The sequence below is a fragment of the Dreissena polymorpha genome, unplaced genomic scaffold (assembly GCF_020536995.1).
Source record: "Dreissena polymorpha isolate Duluth1 unplaced genomic scaffold, UMN_Dpol_1.0 chrUn058, whole genome shotgun sequence".
Classification (NCBI taxonomy): domain Eukaryota; kingdom Metazoa; phylum Mollusca; class Bivalvia; order Myida; family Dreissenidae; genus Dreissena; species Dreissena polymorpha.
Genome location: NW_026273372.1, coordinates 42,501 through 63,556, shown reverse-complemented (window position 1 = coordinate 63,556; position 21,056 = coordinate 42,501). Strand labels below are relative to the sequence as shown.

Here is a 21,056-nt window from a genome sequence, read left to right as displayed (position 1 = left end):
ATATGCTAAATCACATGTAAATACATACCTAAGGAAAAATTATATCAATGACATCATAATTGTGTAGCGAATCTCACTAAATATTCTCGCATTATTTGTTTTTCTTCGCAACCATTCCAGAATTAAGTCATTACTCAATTATCTCCCCTAAGTACTCTTCTTCTTTAGTGGGTATAAGCCGAAGACTGGTTCACTACATATAGTGACAGTCTTAACCAAACACAATTTGCGTGAACATAACCCGTCTTAAATATATTGCCAAATCTCAGATTTCAGTCGAATTTAATTGCTTTGATCTTTTCGATATCTTATTGTTATTATTATCCTGACAAATCACAAACGCTTGTTAAAAATTATTTGTTTTAAACATTAAAGTTGGCATCTCTATTCTTCCAGTATTATCGCGGTATTTCAATAACGACACCCTACTGTTTATTTGTCAGAATTCGGGACGCATTTTCCATTCGCTCTCAGAAATAAGTTGTACCTGTGATCATGAGCAATATTCTGGTAAGTTGTCGTTGTTATCCATTAGAAACACATTTATTCACAAAATTTAAAGATATTCCGATCTTACTTTTTAGTCTTTTAGCTTTAATTTTTAACGTATTTACACCTCGTCTGCTCGCACTTTACCGATATCCCGAAAGGTTACATACATGTATCACTATAAATATAATAAGTTTAAGCCTAAAACCACAAAATCCGATACCTTTGGATTTTCATACCACAATTTTACGTAAAAAATCTTCAAGATTCGAAGTCAACACAAAACAAGACATTTATAAATTGTCTGCATTATTGATCAGATTTTAAGATATTTGTTGGTTTTCCGTCTTCAGAAGATGTTCTGCAAAGGCAAGAGCATGGCATCACACAAGCCATTCTATCCAGCAAAAATGACAGTTTTGGTTTACAGAAATCAACAAAGGTGGGATTCTGAACTATCAAAGTTTTCAAGCTATACACACAGTTATTATCTGTGGTGATCTTTATTGGTTTTGTTGGTTAACTTGGACGGAACATGTGTGAACTTTTATAGAACTTTGAAAACTTTAAAGTCTATATCTGTCTATCTATAAACAAAAATCAGCTATGGTATAATAAGATCAGATGTGCAAACAATGTCAAAGGGTTGTTAAATTAACAATTTGAAGGCAATTATGCTGAAAAAATATGAAAGTTCCCATGCAAATTTAGTCTGTATATCGACAAGTGTCTGCCAATAAATGTCAAACTAGTAATACAAAACTTACCACAAGTATGTAAAAGCACTAAGTACTTGTTGTGATCATTTTTAGTAAGATAGTGTAATTCTAAACAGTAGCAAATAGCTTGTTTAGTAAATGCATAATGCAATCAATATGATTTCCTTTATATTGTGTAATTAATAAATTGGTTGTTACTTGTTAATCCATGATAAATGTTTTATGGCTAGTACAAAACCAGCATTTTTAATTTTGTAAAAGGTAATAAAATAACACCACTTTGTAATTTCATATACATAAATATTCGTGTACTGTAGGTTGATGCAGGGGTGTAAATTGGCCTAAATCTTAAATCCTGAAAATCACCCTAGAATTTGGGGGACAGAGTCAAAAGAGTTTTAATTATTAATTAAATTATCTTTCCTTTGTAAACAAAATTCCAAAGGTCAATAATTTGTGTTGAAGATGACATTTTGTGACAAGAATGCTTAAAATAACCAAAACAATCCTCTGTTTTATATCAATATCAAAAATTTGTCTTGAGGGCTTAAATCCTGAATTCAGGAATAATCCTGAAAATTGACACCTCTGTTGATGACAGTGTTTTAGTATTACTTATTTTGTAACTATTATTTTATGTGCAAATAAATGATGTGAAGTGTTTTGTATCTCCACACAATACCACATACCTTTTTATATATGTACTGTGTTATGTGTTATTTGAATGTTTAAATAAAAAAATATGGATGATATAACATGATGCATTCTTATATTTGCATTCAAATTATAACTATAGAGCTAAGTGTATGCAGTTTAGACTTTGATTTAAGAATTGCTACAAAATGGCTAGTTTTTTAGTGGCGACAAAATTTAAACTACCGGTATTCAACAATAATTTGCGAAAGAAAATTAGAAACCTGCCAGATACATGTATTTATTAAATATTTTAATTGCGAAACAAGTATGTTATTATGCTGTTACACATAATTATGCATTGATAATAAATAAGAAGACAATTAGCGGTGTTAACGTTTCCCAACAGTAGAAATCATTCTTCTGATGAAGTCAGTGGTTTACAGACGAAAGGTCCAGGTATGGCTTTCAATACGTAGTGTGTGTTATTTAACAGTCTTAAACTTATTGGATTAAAAAAAATTCTGTCAAATTTGTCAATCAAAATTGATTTGGCACATCACACGATTTTGATTATGTTAAATCAGTGTACTGTATGCGCAATGCAACTGCTTTAGCAAGCTGTCAAGTTGATTGAGACATTTGATGAAACAAACTGTTTCCGGGGTAGGACCAGTACTTAGTGTCTATACATGTATGACGTATCATGCCGTCGAAAGTCTACAAGACCTACTAGGTAGAACGAGAAATGTACTTCGACGTACAATTTTCACTGATCCTTGAGTGTTAGCGAATCAAAAGACACATTAAATCTATTGCTTTTAGAGATATTTGACATTGAACATTATTATTATTATTTATACCAAATTATGCGACTATCGACCGCTTACTTATAGATATTGTGCGTATTTATTGACCTGGCGTGACGGAAGTAACCTCTGACTTATGCAAGCAATGGTTATTACAAAATACGACCAACGGGGAGGTTATTATACATAATTTATCCCTTTAATGTTTGGTAACTGTTTGGTTACTGTTGAAAAATTTCCAGCGATTTTCCTCCTTCTTTATAAAGTACCGCTAAACGGCACTTTCCCAATTACGAAAAAAATACAAATTTCCCAATTGCTGTCCTTAAATTCCAAATTGAAGGTAAAAAAAAAAAAAAAAAAATTTTTTTTTTAAGCAACATTTAGTTAGTTTCCCTTTGCAGCTCTATAGCTTGAACCTAGGTTTATATAATATTGACAGCTTGAAAACACTTGGTTATCAATTTTAAAGTATTTGGGAGCAAACAATCAAATACACCAATTTCCCAATTTGAGGTTTTCACTACTCGATTTTTCACAATTTTGAGGTTTTCACGACTCGATTTTTCCCACTTGGACCGGTACAGGTACTTTTCCCAATTGGACAAGGAAAATCGCTGATTTCCTACACAGTAATGCACTGGACGGTCATGATACTCGCGCTGCATGTATAAATACTCACAATATGCTGAATAATTTTGATTTTAAAAAGGTAACAATTGAATCTTCTTCAAATTTGTATATAATCTATTTCAATGCATTTAACTTCTGTGTTTTTTTTCCATTCTGATATTTTTATTCATTTTGTCCTTAATTAAAAGAGATTTTACACATTTATTATGAATAAATATGAAGGAAAAGCGGCTCAATAGACAAGTGTTTTGATTGGCTGTTCAGATAATGTGTCCGTCGAAGTACAAACATGTATGTCGAAGTACAAATTGTACTTTGACGTACAAACATATACTTTGAAGTGTATTTTATATTTGTATGTCGTCGTACAATTGTTGTACTTGGACGTACATTTCTCTTTTTACCTAGTAGGTCTTCTTGACTTAAAACCCAAATGGTACCCCATAGTATGTCTTTAGGGTTATCTAAAGAATGCTCCCACTTAAGGGATCAATACAGAGACCTCCGAGTGACTAAGCCAGTAAGCAGACACCCAATCCATTATACCACAGCCACCGAACCAGCTTTAAATTCCTTTGGCTAGAAAACAAAAAAAATATAAAATGCTAGATCTTTAAGCTAGGAACATGTAACTTGTTTTAAGTTTAATTTTTGAAGATGCATTACTAAATTATTGCAACAATTATAATATTTTGAACACAATCATGTCCATATATTCAGTGTCCGATAAATTTCTTATTTTTCAGGTAGCCCACTGGGCTACCAATAAAAATATTTGGTAGCCCATAAAATTTTCCTACAAAATGATAAAAGGCAGGTTTTCATCTTTATTTTATTTCTTCATTTACATATACATAATATGTATACATACACTAGGTTGGCGTTAAGTAAAAAAACTTAGTAGCCAAATCTAGGGTTCCGGGGGCATGTCTCCCCCCCGTAAATTTTTTGGATCCTATATATAGATCGTCTATGGTGCGTTTTGGGGCTATTTCCTAATCAAAATCACAGGTTGTTTGTGTGTGTCAAATATTTATACAACAAGGTATCCAACTCAAAATGACCCAAAAACGGGATGCATCGCTTTGAACAGAAAAAACTTCGTCAATTGTGCAGCGATTTTCATGAACCCTGTCTTATACGTCTTATTCAACGCAGTTCATAAAAATAGAAGAAATAAATTCAAAAATATAGTCAACTGTAGAACTTTGATACCGTTTTAAACTGTTATATACACTGGTTAGATAAGACGTTTCCGATTCTGCATTCGCGTTTGCACTATTTGAGACATCCTCCGATCGCGAACCTAACATTTGGTCATTTTCTGAGTTAACATTATTCTGTCTGCCTTCTTTTCTAAAGAATTGTGTTAGCATCTGTTGCTTAGACTTTCCTTTTTCGTTCAAAGCATCCATTTTTCCCGGAATCTGCAACTCCACTTTCTAAATCCGTCTTTCATTTTCAAGTCGCATAGCGACCATCAAGGAAAGTTACTCTTATATACTTTTTTTAGCCAATCAAAATCGCGTATCTTGAGAAATTAGTTGTCAATAATGTCATACCTCCGCCCATCTTATTAAATGACAATTCTGTACTGGTCGATTCGATAACGTTGAAGCGAAACATCTTTAGGTCATTACACGGCACGCTTCAGTGATTCAGTTATTACGTAAATCGCCGAGTAACCCAATGTTCGAAAAAGTCTGATCGCAGTGTGAAGCGTGACAAATTAAGACATTAGCCACGACTGTGGATTATCGACCAAGGCGGTCGTCATTATCCCATAGTGCCTTTCCGGTAATGGTGTTATCTGTGTCAGTGCTCCAGCTAGGATTTGAAAAGGGCAGGGGGGCTTTTTTGTCAAAAGGGCACTCTCGACGCGCAGTATTTTGTCAAAAGGGCACTTTTGACGCGCAGTATTTTGTAAAAAGGGCACGTTCGAGCGCGCGGATGTTTCTGGAATGCTTCCTATTGCATGTTAATTTATATGTTATAGATAATTGTATTATTCCCATTATTATTAAACCATTCAAATATAATGTCTACAATGAGGATTAAACTAATAACAATGTAAAAGGAGATTTATGAATTATCACATGAAAAAAAATATAAAAAATTTTTTTTTTTTTTTTTTTTTTTTTTTTTAGGGGGGGGGCAGGGCGGAGGTTCGGGGGGGCAGGGCGGAGGTTCGGGAGGGCAGGGCGCGGCGCCCTTTGATTTAGGCCTAGCTGGAGCACTGCTGTGTAATCTTACTGGCGATTTATACGACCTGAAAACAGGCATTTAGATTGTGCATTTGATCACGGACTCAATATACGCTCGGTGATTTGAAAAACATTGGGTCTATTTTTTTCAATCGCCAATTTTATGAAAATCTTTTTAATCGCCAGCCAGGAATTGTAATCGCCAATGGCGATTTTGGCGATCGGTCACGCTAACGTAGCATACATATACATAAAACAGCAAGTAGTCTGATGTACACAGTCAATATCGTAAATTAATGTTACAGTACAGGCACCGTGTACGCAAATGTAAATGTACAAAACAAAATCATATACTACATGTAGATATTACATGTATGTGCACATGTATGTGTACTTAAATTCGGACAGCACGTTAAGTCGTAAACGTAAATAAAGCGTTTAGATGATCAATACGATTGACTCGTATGGTGTTCATCAATGCAATTGCCCTTTTTAACAACAAATACAGAGTTTCAAGAAATCAAGAGTATTAAATCATTTATTTACTTGTGTCCGACTTTAAGTACTGTCCGAATTTACGTATTTCATCCGTATGTTACGACACTTGTGTGCAGTCAGTATACAATACAATACTTGTTTCAATAATGAAGGAACTGATACAGCGTAACGGTAACGATACAGCCTGTTTACATGATATTTTACTAAGAGAAAATGTCAATGCAAAATAATTCGCGAGATACCCCGGAACTTTAGGTGAAATTGACAACGAAACTTTTAATGGAAATTAAATGATCTCAATGTTGTACCCGCTACAAAATTTTTACTTACAAATAAATACACCCACGCCAATTTTCGCGCGCTTTTTATCAGGACAAAGAAATTCATTTTTTTAAATGTAGAATTTTGTGACCTAAAATAGCCGTACACAACGCGTGCAAACCGTGGCAGGTTATGTACGCATGTTGCAATACAACGGTCCTGATTGGGAGCTTATTTCATCATATCTTTAAATAGAACCATATGCCGAATTTCATTTGACACTTTAGAAAATTTCAAACGTTTGTGTTTATGACTCTTATTGTCTATATTACCCACCCATAATTTGGTTTTAAAAATATAAATCGGGCATATATGGGATTAATCCAATTATTAATTGACAATGCAAACTAATTAGCAGGTGTTAACTGCGTTATCAAAGTTGTCATTAATATTCATTTTCGGTTTTGTTACCGTTTTGAAGAATCCTCTATTGTTATGATTTATTTAATGTTTGGCGTCCTTAGATATTTAACGACATCAAAAATGTTGCCGCTATAACTCATTGTTGCGGTTAACAAAGAATTCCAAACTGCGAAATGATGTTGCATCATGTGCGCCAACTATCCAACCGGCTCTCATTATATTATTAGCAAACGACAAATGTTGATTCTGATTGGATGATTAAAATACACTGTTACTGTTTAAGACATTACCGCAAGTGATCGGTGACTGATTAAATAATTGATTGCACTTTGTTATCGGATTATAAGCAATACACAGTGTACAAACACATGGTCAGCGTGTTTATTCTACGTATGTCTGTCAATAAACAGGGCTACCGCTCTTATAGATTTATAGTAGCCCGGCGGGCGTCAGCTGGAAAATTTCAGTAGCCCGATGAAAAATTTTGGTAGCCCCCGGGCTCCGGGCAATGGATTTGTCGGACACTGCTATATTTATTAAAAATACATGGTTATAAAAAAAAATTCAAAAGCTTTTGCCTGTAAATTAGGTAGCACCTATAATCATATAATGTCTTGTTCTAGTGGCTTTACAATTGCACCTGAACCTTAAACATTATTTTCCAATACAAATAATAACAAACATACAAAGCAACAAACATATCACATGACAAGAACATTGCATAGTACACAACACACAGTTTACTTACCAATTTGTGGAACTGAATGGATTTCACTCGATTGCTCCTTCTTCCCACGCTTTCTGTGACTGCTGCAAGTTAATCATTCACAAACATTATTAAGTGCATTTATTAGTAATGAGTTAAAACAATTCAAGACATTAAAATATCAAAAGAAAGAATTGTATCCATTGTGCAACCATTTCAACAACCGCGAAAATATATGACTCAACATTACCAAGATGTCAAATCCTTCTTTAAATGCAAATTAAACAGTAACAATGGGTTGAATGCAGTTCAATACAACCAAATACAACATAATAACCAGTAGAAGTCCTGATTAACCATGTGTTACTCGAAATATTACACGAAGAAAACCTCTTTCTTTGTCCAACAGTTTCCCTCCAAAGCGGTCCGTCTAAAATGCGTATATGACTCATATCCGCGGATATGAACGAAAAGTGCGAATATGAACGAATATAGGCAATATTTATGCGTTTTTTGCAGTTTTTTATGAACCAATCACTGTTGAATAAAAAATTAACAATATATGATAAATCTGTTAAGACTGTCTCAAAATTAAGCATTTTAATAAATGCGGTGTTCTGACTGGTCGTTCATATTCGCGGATATGAATTTGGAGTAACTGAAATTAAAATGCCAACGAAAAACGCTTTTAAATTAATTCGATCGTAACATTACACATGGGCGACGTGTATTGTTTTCACAGAACGGTTTTCATATAACAAAAATAAAGGAAAATACATTTAAAAAGCCGTTGTATATTCATATCCGCTCTTTTCAGTCATATCCGCGGATATGAGTCGTATACGTATTTTAGTCGTACCCCTCCAAAGACTGACAAAACCATTCCCAATAGTAAGCGTCTAAAGAACTGAACACAAGAAATAGGTTACACATAAGTAAAATAGGGTTAAAAACCACTCGGGTACATATGTAATATATTTCCAACTGCATTTGTAACAATTTTATTTTCAAAACCACGTGTTTTGCTTTCTGTGGTTTTTGTGTGTATCTCACATATTTTTTCTGCTTTTTTATTTTTTGCATAAAATCACGTGACAATATATTTGTGCGATTGTATATATATATATATATATATATATATATATATATATATATATATATATATATATATATATATAGACGATGTACTTTGTATAAGTCTTGAATAAAACTATGTCTGTCAGGCTAATAAAACAAACACAGTCACTCAGACTGCAATCCGCCATGCATTCTGAACGATGACATCAGTCATTTATACTACTCAAACAAAAAATGTCAAACCCGTGAGGGGAATCCCCTTGAAGTGAGAGACGGTTATTTTTAGAAATGCATACTCATGTCAGATAAATATGGGCTTTGTTTCCTTTCACCATCGCATTAATTTTTTACAGTTTACAAAGCTATTGCAATATTTATAAGCCGAGAACAAACACAATAAATATAGACTTTAATTACACCAAACATTATATTCTTTTACAGTTAAAGAAGTCACTTTCGATTTCAAACTATGAATAATTAGGTTAAAAGCGAATTACTTTTACTAATACATAACCTTCGCGTTTCACGTAGAATTCGTATGCGTAATAAATTAATAATAAATCCTTACCATAAAGAACATACATGGAAATTAATAGTTAATTATAACATCATATTTAGTTCGCTTAAACTAAACACTTCGTTATAACATGAACATCTCCAAGTTGTTACTTTCCCTCGATAACAGAAATGTTTAACACCACTAACACAGTCTTTTAACGTGTCTACCTCCGTGTAATCTCAGCCGTAATAGACACCACGTTCCGATAATTGATTCGAATATTTCGATTTTAAAACTAATGTTAATAGTATTTATTTAAATGGCAAAGCCTTATACGAGAACAAGAATTTAATTGGAAACAAATATTTATCATGCCATATAAAACAACTATAGATAGCACACTGAGAAAAGATCCAAATTGAAAAAAAATAGCCCTTAACAACGATAAACTTCATATTTTTGAACAAAAATGGAAACGCATAAACTTTCATAACCCAGTTCAGTTGTCTTCTACCTAACTCTACGCAAATCATCTATAGGATTGATTATTACATTTAAAAATGACAGCATACACCACAGGTAAGCAAAAAAAACAGTATTACCTAGCATATCATGTATAATATGTGTTTGACATTATAACTGTTGTATTATACCACTTTTGTTCTTGCTTATGCACATATTTGCATTGTATGTTTTATATTGAATAAAAAAAGTATTTATTTATTTAAATATAGTAACTTGTCCGTGTTTTACTGTAAACTATGTTTTCAACGAAAACGTTTGAAAAGAAAAATGCACACACATGTGCATAGTATATAAAGCGCTCCATACTGAAAATCATTCGAAGCATGAGGAAAATTATAGCGTGTAAATGCAATTGCTACCGTTTACGTGTTTGGGGGTTGTAACTTCGACAAAGTGTTTGATTAAACTTCACGATATCATTTCCCAAAGGTTCAATATTTCAATCGTCATTTGAGTTGAAAGGTTGGTGTGAATTAAGCTTGTTGTCGTTCAACGAAAAACCGTAATAATTTTAACAAACTGAATCTTGTATCGATCTAGTCACCGATATGAAATTAGTTTTATTTGTAAGTCGGGGCTCTTTCTATAGTAATTTAGAGCAGACGATTTTTCTAATATTCAAGCGCGTGGGTATTGTGGCGTAGGACTATTTCAATTGTATTGTATTGCTGTGGTATTTCGATAACATTGAAGCGCGCGGTTCTTTCTGTTGTATTGTAGCCTGGGGTTTCTACTGCAGTATTGTAGCGTAGGGCTCTTTCTGTATCATTGTAGAGTGGAACTCGTTCTTTATTATTGTAAGTAGCGGCACGTTCTGTAATATTGCAAGGAGCGGCTCTTTCTGCGGGGTTTGTTCTATAATATTTAATAATATTATTGTTCTATAATATTGTTACACATGGCTATTTGTGCAGTATTAAGCACTGTACTTTTTCTGCAGTATGCAGCGCGGGGCTTTTTCCACAATATTGTATCGCGGGGATCTTTCTGTAGTAGTGTAGCGCGGGACTCTTTCAATAGTATTGCAGCGCGGGTGTTTTTATAAATAATTGTAGCGCGGTACTATATCTTTAGTATTGTACTATATCTATAGTATTGTCGCTCGGTGCCCTTTCCATAGTATTTTACCGCGGGATTATTTCTATAATATTTTACCACGGGGCACTTTCTATAATAGTTAAATGCGGGGTTCTTTGAATAATATTCTACCGCGGGGTAAGTTTTAAAGTAATCTAGCGTAGGGCTCTTTCTATAGTGTCCTAGCACGGGACTCATTCTCCAGTATTTTAGCGCGAGGCTTGTTCTATAGTATAGTGGCAAGGGGGGCTATTAAAGCGCGGGACTCTTTCTATAATTTGTAGCGCGATACTTTGTCTATTTTATATCACGGGTCTCGTTCGATCGTATTGTAGTTCGATGCTTTTTTAATAGCCATTTAAACTATTTCTATAAAATTGAAGCGCGTGGATCTTTCTTTAATATTTAAGCGCGGGGCTTTTTGTTTAGTATTGTAGCGCGGCGTATGTTCTAAATTATTGTAGCGGATGGATGGTTCATTCATCAGTATTTTAGCGCTGGACTCTTTCTATAGTATTTGAGCGCTGGATTCTCGCTGTAGTATTGTAGCGCGGGACTAATTATGTAATATTGCAGAGCGGGCTCTTTCAATAATATTGTAGCGCTTGTATCTTGCTATAATAGTGTATGGCGGGACGCTTTCTATAATATTGTATGGCGGGACGCTTTCTATAATATTGTATCGCAAGCTTTGCTTCTTAAATATTCTCGCGAAAGGCTCTGTATGTAGTGTTGCAACACAGGTCTATTTCTGTAGAAAGTCGTTACGTACTATTTTAGAACTTGACTTTTCGATAGTATTGTAACACGGGAATCATTCTATAGTATTTGAGCGCGATAGTCGTAAAGTACTATTTTAGAGCTTGACTGTAGCGCGGGTCTCTTTATTGTGTATTGCAGCCATTGCAGCGCTCAACTATTTAAGTAATATTGTAGCGCGGGATTGTCTCTTTACTATTGTTGCATTTGGAACTTTGACCATTGAAATGTCTGAAGTATTGTAAAGCGAGACTCTTTCAGTTGTAACGTAGCCATTGGCTTTTATATAGACTTTAAAGGGATCTTTTTACGGTTTGGTAAATTGACACAATTGAAAAAAGTTGTTTCAGATTCGCAAATTTTCGTTTTAGTTATGATATTTGTGAGGAAACAGTATTACTGAACATTTCCCATAGTCCAATATAGCCATTATATGTATCTTTGAAGATTTGAAAACATAAAAATTATAAAGCGTTGCAATGCGAAACGATTGAATAATTTGGAAAGCTCTGTTGTTGTCGTTTAAATTGACGAAACTACGAAGATTGCTTATATACAGTATAAAATACTTATACTGTGTATACTCGGCTGCATAGCCGAGAGGGCTATTGCGTTTTTACTCCAGGACTCCGGGGGTAACTGGTTCGAGCCCTGGTGCCGGCTTCTTTTTTTATCTTGTTTTAATTTAATTCTTGATTTTTTACTGGAGCTTTGAAGATCCAATGTTTACATTTATCAATATAAAGCATTTAATGACAAACTTCAAAATATGCCAAAATCTGTGAAAAGGCCCCTTTAAGCGGGGGATTATTCTTTAGCATTTAAGAACGGGGCTCTCTAAATAGTAGTGTAGCGGCTGAATCTTGGTTTATAGTATTTAAATAGCTCGGGTCTCTTTTCAAAGCATCACACATCGTACAATGACGTTAAATTGCTATCTTGTCTTCTAACATTTTGTTTGCTAGCTTACCGAGGTGACTATTATCATACGCATTGACTATACAATATTATTGTGTACGGTCTAAATTACAAATTGCATTATGACAAACAGGTTTACATAATTTATAATATAATTAATTTGAGATTTAGCCTAAAAAAAGATGTTAATTGTTTAATTACAACAAGGTTGTTTTATTAATTTTGGTAAATCATTATATACAGCCATATTGAGTGCATTATTTTATTTTTGCATTTATTGGATGGACTAAAATATCCTCCTGAACGATAATATCTTATTCCCTCGTGACGTACATGACGTGTGATTTTTATAGTTTATACAACTAAAGAAAGCTTTGTCGTAAGCTGCGTAGTAATGTAATGAATGACATAAACACAAACTAAATAGTTGGTGTGGTGCAATTAAGTAAATAATAGCTTTTGATGTTTGGTGGGCTGATTAATGCCATTGTTCTGATCCAAAGATATCCACATAACTCAGTTTAACCTATATGTATAAAGGCCTTACTCTGGGAAACCTGGGTTTTCCCATACCGAGGCTCATGTCTCTAAGATCAAATGCATTTAATTTCTTAGTCTCATTGCAACCATTTCAAGGCCGTTTCCTGTGTGAAATCAGTATTTAGAGAACCATAATATGTCGAAGATGACAGCCCCGCTGTAAACAACGCGCACTACGGAGTAAGCTAATTAGACCGCTTCATGCAACACAGGCAAATACACATGCCTTCATGTCAAACAGCCTAATCAACATTATGGATTGCGGCTGGATACAATTATATAACAGAGCATGCGCGTTTCAGTTTTGAGCTGTTGGAATTTCCAATAAAATTATCCAAACGAGTGACTACGTATACTTTATATATTTGGTGGTAAATATTTAAACGAACAAGACACTTGTATTATGTTTATACACAGTTTGAATTTATAAAAATGAGTCGTATTGATATGTATAACGGATTCATAAAAGTTAACTTTCCTTTTATGTTTTATGGTATTTATCACAACTTAAGTTGTTTGAAATATGTTAACATTTAACAATTACTTAAGTTTAGGAATTGTAATGTGCACATTTTAAATGAACGGATTTTTTTCTAAATGTTATGTCGTTGTCATAAGATTCCATTATTTATCATACCATTACATTAATGTCTGCCTGATACAACGATGCCTGATATATTTCTTGAATTGGGGTAGGCCATATTACTTGGAATCAACTGTAAAGTCATCATTTCTGGTACAAAACAATAAGATTCAACAAAAAAAAAAGTTTGCTACCAAAAAGTTATATATTCAAGAAACAAAACACAACAAAACCGCAAACAATATATTTCACAAATATAAAGGAAATGAGGTTATTATTAACTTAACCAACATCAAACATCATATTTATTCCCGCTAATGAATTTCTATTGAGTGTTAATATAATGATAATGTTACACATAGTATGGAATCAGTATTAAGCTTTTAACTAATAATGTAAGAAAAACGCTATACTCGATGTAGAGGAACATTGCTGAAATATGTGCTTACATGATGCAATGCAAGGCCGATCCGACCATATCAACTATACTAGTATTACAAGCAGTTGTAATGAATGCATTTTTTCTTTAATAATTACAACAAACTATTAGAAGATGAAGCGTGTACAACAGGAAAGCAAATGAGGAGACATGCGCAACAGGTTATTAGTTACAATAATCCAACTCCCAGCTTGACCATTCTTATATTGGCACATAATCAAACGTGAACATAAGGTTAGTAGATAAAGAAGCGGAGTTTAATATTTCTAGGTCGTTTCATCAAACATCCTAAGATGTGGGTTGTCGTCACTTAGTTTACACTTAGTTTGCACGTGTAAATGGTTTATCAACGCAGAATTCTTAATTAAATGATGGATCGATTTTGACATATTTCTTTCAAGGTGACTGCACACGATTTTGTAAATTTCATATCGAAATCTATCAGTTTTTTTCACATTTGCAAACCGTTATGCAATTCATTTCGAATCGAACTTGTTAGTGCTCAAACTATTATTAAATACAACCCGTAACATTTATAGCATGAAAAAAATCGGTTATTGCACAGTTATGTTTTCTATTTGAAAAACGTTCCATTTACTTTTGGATAAAACTATGTTTAATTAAAACATAAACATTACCCATATGTGTTGATGACAACACAATGTACACAGTCGTCGAATCTGTGCGAACGTGAGTTATGAATTGACAACAAGATGAAGTTTTAATCATAAACATTCCAAGATGTTAAGCAGGTAAACGTACTTAAACAGATACGTAGGTTGGAACACAGAATAATACCAACATTTCTTCGTGCACACATTGACGTCACTCAGTCTAAAATGCACCATGAATTCTGAGCGATTACAACACCCCATCCTTTGTATTACTCAGTCAATAATCTAAAATGCATTCACATCAATTATGTTAGAAAACCCAATGAGGGTAATCTCCTTGAAGTTTCTTTTTTAGAAATGAATCATCACATGTAAGAAACTTCAAATAGTGTTAAGCCTATTGCATCACCTTATTAATCTGATTACAGTTAACAAAACAATCACACGACCTATAATTTAATTGCAAACAAAAATAACACAAAATATTATAACGAAAATGCATGTTTCATATGTTGTTTAGCACATAAAAGAAGTCACTTTCGATTTCAAAATATAAATTGAGTTTCTAGCCATTATATTTATCTAACGCAGACCATTCCTTAAAAATAAACAACATAATGTGTGATAAAACTTAAACTATAACATTATCAATCCTTCGCTTTATCTACACATTTTGAAAGCAGAAGAACGTGTATTTAGCGGATACTTCCCCTATCGATTACATAAAGGTTAGACACCACTAAACCACAGTCCCTTCAGCGATTAAACCTCCGAGAAGCATTATCAAATCCCTACCACCATTACACACCTCGTCATGATGGTTTATTCGACTATAATTGTGAGTAAACAGTTTATTTTTAAGCAATTATTTAATTATATTTTCTATACATGTTTCACTGTAAACAATCCCAGACCTTACAGGAAGTTTCAATTATGAATGCGTTCCTTTTTGGGGGAGATAACATTGAGGAAGTGTTTGATGATAAAACAGCACGATATCAATTGTCATTGTATTTGCATCTTTAAAAATAAACTAATTTAAGTGTACGTTTATTAACATGAAACCGTAAACCTACATACATGTACATGTACCAATACGGCAAAGTAATCGAAATGTAAAAACCTATTTAGTAACACATAATGGTCCCCGACAATAATCTGTATTAGAAGTTCAAGAATTAAAATAAACACATACAAATTGAAGTTAAATACGTATGATAGCATAGTATTCATTTGCGACTTAATCCAGATCATGAGCAAGCATGAAACGCTGAACATTAGTTTAACAGCCTAAAACATGAATGGAATTATCATTAATATCATCTAAATACTGAATTATATTTATCTTTATAAACAATGTAACAGCTATATCGTTTTCTTTTGGTTTTAACTAAGTTTTGGCAAGGCAATGAGTTGAAAATATATATAACTATAGACGTAGTAAAGTTATTCACGTACGACATAATTAAAAAATAATTTAATATTTATCGACCCTTGATAAAAGGCACGCGGAGCAACAACCTACTAATAGTAACCAACATAAAAATAACAAAACTATATAATTTTATGAACGATTTTGAAATGAAATTTAACTTTCTGTTATACCTAATGATAAAATATGACATTTCTGCAGTAAAATAACAGCAATGAAAATAAACAAATTGTTATTTTCACCGATGAAAATAACACATTTTCGGAATTCCATTTTCTATTTTTAGAGTATCGTATTAAGACGTACTTCCCTTGTTTATATCATTGTTTATACTTTTGCTATGATCACGAGTAAAAGAAAATCGATATTCCACTGAATCCAACACATTTTCTTTTAATTTTATGCTCTTTTTACCGTTTATATACATTGTAAAAGAGTTTAACTGAAGAATTTCCCTGGAATAATGACGTCATTTCGTCAACAAAATGATGTCATTTCGCCGACAAAATTACGTCATTTCAATGTATTGAGGCTAGCCACGGGAGAGAAGGTCACTTTTCAGCGAAAGGGAAATTATTATTAATTGTTTTCTTGAAAAAGGGGCATAAAAGAAACAGAAAATTTGTTCATGTCATGCGCCACTCGTGAAAATATATTTTCTCTGATCACGATTGAAATAACAAACGATCTAAACTGACATGAACAAATATTTTCTATATATTTATTAGACTCACTTTGGTATTCTCATACTATCGGAGAGTTTACCGTTGAAATTAAATATTGCATTATTTCGATAATGCTATAGCCATGTAAAACACATACTCACATTCAAACTGCCATCAAATTACTATAAATTACCAACTACTGGCCAAACAATTACTACAATATTGTTTCCAGCAGTTTAGAAAAAATAATACCATATGCTATTTCTAGTCAGGATTAACCATAACCTTAACCTTAACCCTAACCCTAACCCTGGTCATGATTTGATAAAGGACAGTATATTGGCGATAACGTTCGATTTATACACGAATATACTATTTTTTCAAATAAATTCAATAATCACGGATAAAATGTATTTGCTGAATCGTGAAGGCTTTTTGACTCGTCAAATAATGCATTCATGTTTTAATGTTTGGAAAGAATGAACTCCGGGAAATCTCCTAAAAATAGTAACACGTATTCTACACAAATATAAACAGTCCTATGACAAACACATTTTTTTCTCTAACAACTTTAATAAAAAACGAGAAGTTAGACAAGAATTCCCTCAATTTTAACATAATGTATTGCATGTATTGCGTGTTCATGTCAACACATACAGTCTTGTGACCATATACAAGACATAACACTGCATACTGTTGGCAAAATAAAACACTTTTTGCTGACTGTGCATATTAATACTTTTACGTAGTTAAACTATAGACTCGTTCGCGAACTAAAATTCGTCGTTGATTTTATTTGGTCAATCATCAGGTCTGCATAGATAAAAAAATGCAGATTATTGAACATTGGCACATAAACACTATAACATAGAATTAAGTGAATAATTGACATGTCTACGGAGTTCGAGTCGAACTATCGCATTAGGAATCCCTTAAACAAATATACACACAGAAAATACTGAATACTGAACAATAACACACCAAATAAAACGCATTTAACAGATGTCTTAGGCAGCACCGGCTAATTAAGGACTACAATTTCCGGCTTATCTGAAATTTGCTTAGAAGATACTTTCTTTAAAATGCAAAAAAGCGGGATGTGTTTTCCCATGTTAGCCTGTGTAGACTCACCATGCTAATCTGGGACGGCGGGCTGCAAAGGCTTATCAGGTACGAAAATTAACTCACATACAGTTTAACCAGTTTGTTTTCTCAGAATGAGGCTCATATCGATTTAGGTCACATTAACCAATTATAACATAATGTTTAGAGTGCACCCAACCCCGAATCCTAATGGGAACAAATGTTGGGCATTATATAAGTCTTAGTGAACCAATGGTGTGTATCATTAGTCTTCTTATTATTAATAGCATTGAATATCGATCATAGTTGCTTGTTTATATCGTTTGGAGTCGTAATCAATATGACGAGGTAAACGAAACCAGACACACGTTAGATGATACATAGGGTTGTGGTGCTGAACATAGTGATAGATATTTATGATTACGCGATTTATGTTGAATGTGTTATTATTTAATGAAATGTTGTCCTTTTCCGAGCTTGGTTGTTAATATAGATGTCCGTGCTTTTTGGTTCTTACACTTGTGAGTATGGCTAAAACTTAAGTACGTTTTAAGACAAGCTATGCCTATGAAGTATTTGATGTTTATGTTGCATTAGTTTTAATATACATTTGGTGGTTATCGATATGAACTTAATAAAATCGAGGTATGGCTTTACTTAAATACTTTATATATTTATATCATTTTACATGTTCTGACTTTTTCTACGAACAGAACTTGCTAGTTCTATAACACATGTTAGACGAAGTTTCTTCATTTAAATTATGGCAAAATTATAACCATAAAGATTCGTCATACGTAAGACTCAGCAGTGGTTTCTTTTTTGAGCGGTTTTGAGATCTTGCAAGTAGAGATTACAAACTAAAAACAATCTGGGGGGGAAACGCAACTAAGTGAAGATGATAATTTAGATTATTATTTGAACATAATCAGCATCTACACGATGAGTGAACTCAACATGTAGCGATCATGCGGGTTTTATAAACGACATTGTTTGAAGTCACACCGACTGTTTTCAATTGTGATATGTCGTTCTTTTGGATGGGCCAACATTGGTTTTGGGATCTTGCAAGCTGAGTTAACAAAACAACAAACTGGGAGCAAACTTTACTTAGTGAATATGATATCAGTGAACTTACAATAAGGCGACCATGCGGGATTCATAAACGACATTGTTTGAAGTCATTCCGCCTATTTCCGATAATGCTTTAACATTCCCTTGGATGGGCAGACGCTATCGTAAAGTTTCATTTAATAACACCACAGGCATATCGACAACACAATTTAATACTAATAATACCTCATGATAACAAACACACATTTTAATGTATCCATTTACTTTCTATGTGTGTATGTTTTGGTACGCATGATTTATTGCGCCTGTTCGCCAAATTTTACAATTGCATTTTACCTTACGTGCAAGAAAATAAACATTACTCAAAAAGCAATAAATCCTGCATCCTTTCAAACCATAACCAGCTACAAAGGCAACCGATGAACCCTAGTTCCAAAGAAACTTACATTTGCATAACATTAAAGGCAACATACCGGTTAGCGAAATTTGGCGTAACGATCAAGCCGGTTGCTCGGTTAAGCCCTCTTTTCCTGGTTCGCGGATACTTAGTCGAGGTGGCTGACCTTGATGTCCGCAACTGATGAAGTTTGATATTCTGAAGGATGTTAAACTGCTGCAAAAGGATGACACACGTTCGATTCACCAATTAGCTTATTTTAGCATGCACGCTGGAAACGCATGCAAAGTAACATGCAAATAACTTCGATAATGTACGCATTGAACAAGAAGCGACAGGAAACATACTCGTTAGTATGTTGCAGGCATTGTAATACAATGTACTATGTTGTTGCATGACACATTATTGCCTACATGTTGTGCTTTTTTCTGAAATGCTAAACTTAGTTTAGAGACTAATGTTCTCTTATTGAAATACTTTATTGTGATGCTGGTACTTCTGTCGGCAAGCTATTGAAAAACAACGTCGTTAAATAAGGTAGGACGAAACTGCAACGTGAGCAAATAATTCTTGTTTACAAACGAATACAATTGTGCACACAGTTATTGAAGAATTAAGCGAAATGAGTGTCCAATATGCTTTTATGTAATACCTGATGCATTTTTACCGGATAGTCATGTTCGCTTTACCAGTATGCACACGCTCAAAGAATCCGGTTCATTAAGTGCACTTACATAATATACATAATATAAATGCAACAATTCAATTGTTTAATATAGCCTATTGTTCAAATTGTTTTTTTTTTAAATCGTTTTTATTTTTTTCAAATAGTAAACTGTATAAAGACTTGAAATCGTTTCGCTACCATATTCTTGTTTAAATGCATGTCGGCGTATTTGGTGAAATGTCAATACATCTCAAATACGGGGTACTTTTCTTTGCCCAGACTTAAACATATTCGGTAAACACGAGGGCAAACTAGGTAAGCTGATTAAATTACCGGTTGAATCAATGTTATAGGGCTTGAAACGATGATCGTGTTATATAAAAATGTATATGTTTATGTTTTGTATAATATCATATAAGATTATATTTTCCAATATTCATTTGTTTCTTCATTTCACATGTTTTCATAAAGTTAAAGTGATAACGATCATCTTTTGTCACAACTCTCATAAAGTCAGTCCATGTTTTGGCGACATACAAAATGCATCAATATATAATTATCTTGTTGAGCACACTGATCTAGTAGTTTAATCAAAGTCAGTATCTTTACCAACGTTTTTTTCGCAACATAAAACACGTATGTATTTGAAACACACACGTGGATTTTAATATAAGTTCAATGTCTATGTACGATTTATCCGACCCATGAGTATTATTAAGCTGTGCTACATACACAACAGCTACAAGAGCCAGCCTTTGTTATTTGGAATTGTTGATATGGACAAATTGAATGCTTAATTACAAGCAGATGGACAGGTTTGTCACACGACTACATTTAGCGACCATTGAGACGATTATATCTATTTAATTAGTTAAGCTCGAAAGTATGCACTATTTGAAATACTCGTACACAGTGTGCATTGTTATCTGTACCAACATAAAATGATTACCCATCTGCTAAATTTTATTCTAGCAATCAAGTAATTTGAAGTTTTGATTTTCTTTAAATGCTAATTATGCTTAAAAGTACTGATGTCTTATACTAATTTAAATACGTTTACATAACTACTGTAAAATACAAATAATACAAATACCATGAAACGATTACAGCCATTGCAATAAGTTAGAATATTAAACGTGTGTCTTAATCCACCGTCGAGAAAATACATTTTTAAACTTTAAAAATAAGGTGCAAACAAAATAATAATACAAATACTACTTCTTCTACAAATACTACTACTACAACTAATAAAAATAATAATAATAAATACTACTACTACTACTACTACTACTACTACTACTACAACTACTACTACTACTACTACTACGACGA

At 33.3% G+C, this 21,056-nt stretch overlaps 2 protein-coding genes across 2 annotated transcripts in view; both read right to left on the bottom strand.

Annotated features, from left to right (window-relative positions):
- The window catches only part of LOC127863907 (uncharacterized), a 96,167-nt gene extending 88,376 nt beyond the window's left edge, over positions 1-7,791 (bottom strand). The window contains exon 1 of the mRNA XM_052403592.1: positions 7,418-7,791. The gene's annotated coding sequence lies outside the window, so the exon portion shown is untranslated. The remainder of the gene's footprint in view (positions 1-7,417) is intronic.
- The window catches only part of LOC127863910 (uncharacterized), a 142,757-nt gene that overhangs the window by 94,594 nt on the left and 27,107 nt on the right, over positions 1-21,056 (bottom strand). The gene's annotated exons all lie outside the window — the stretch shown is intronic.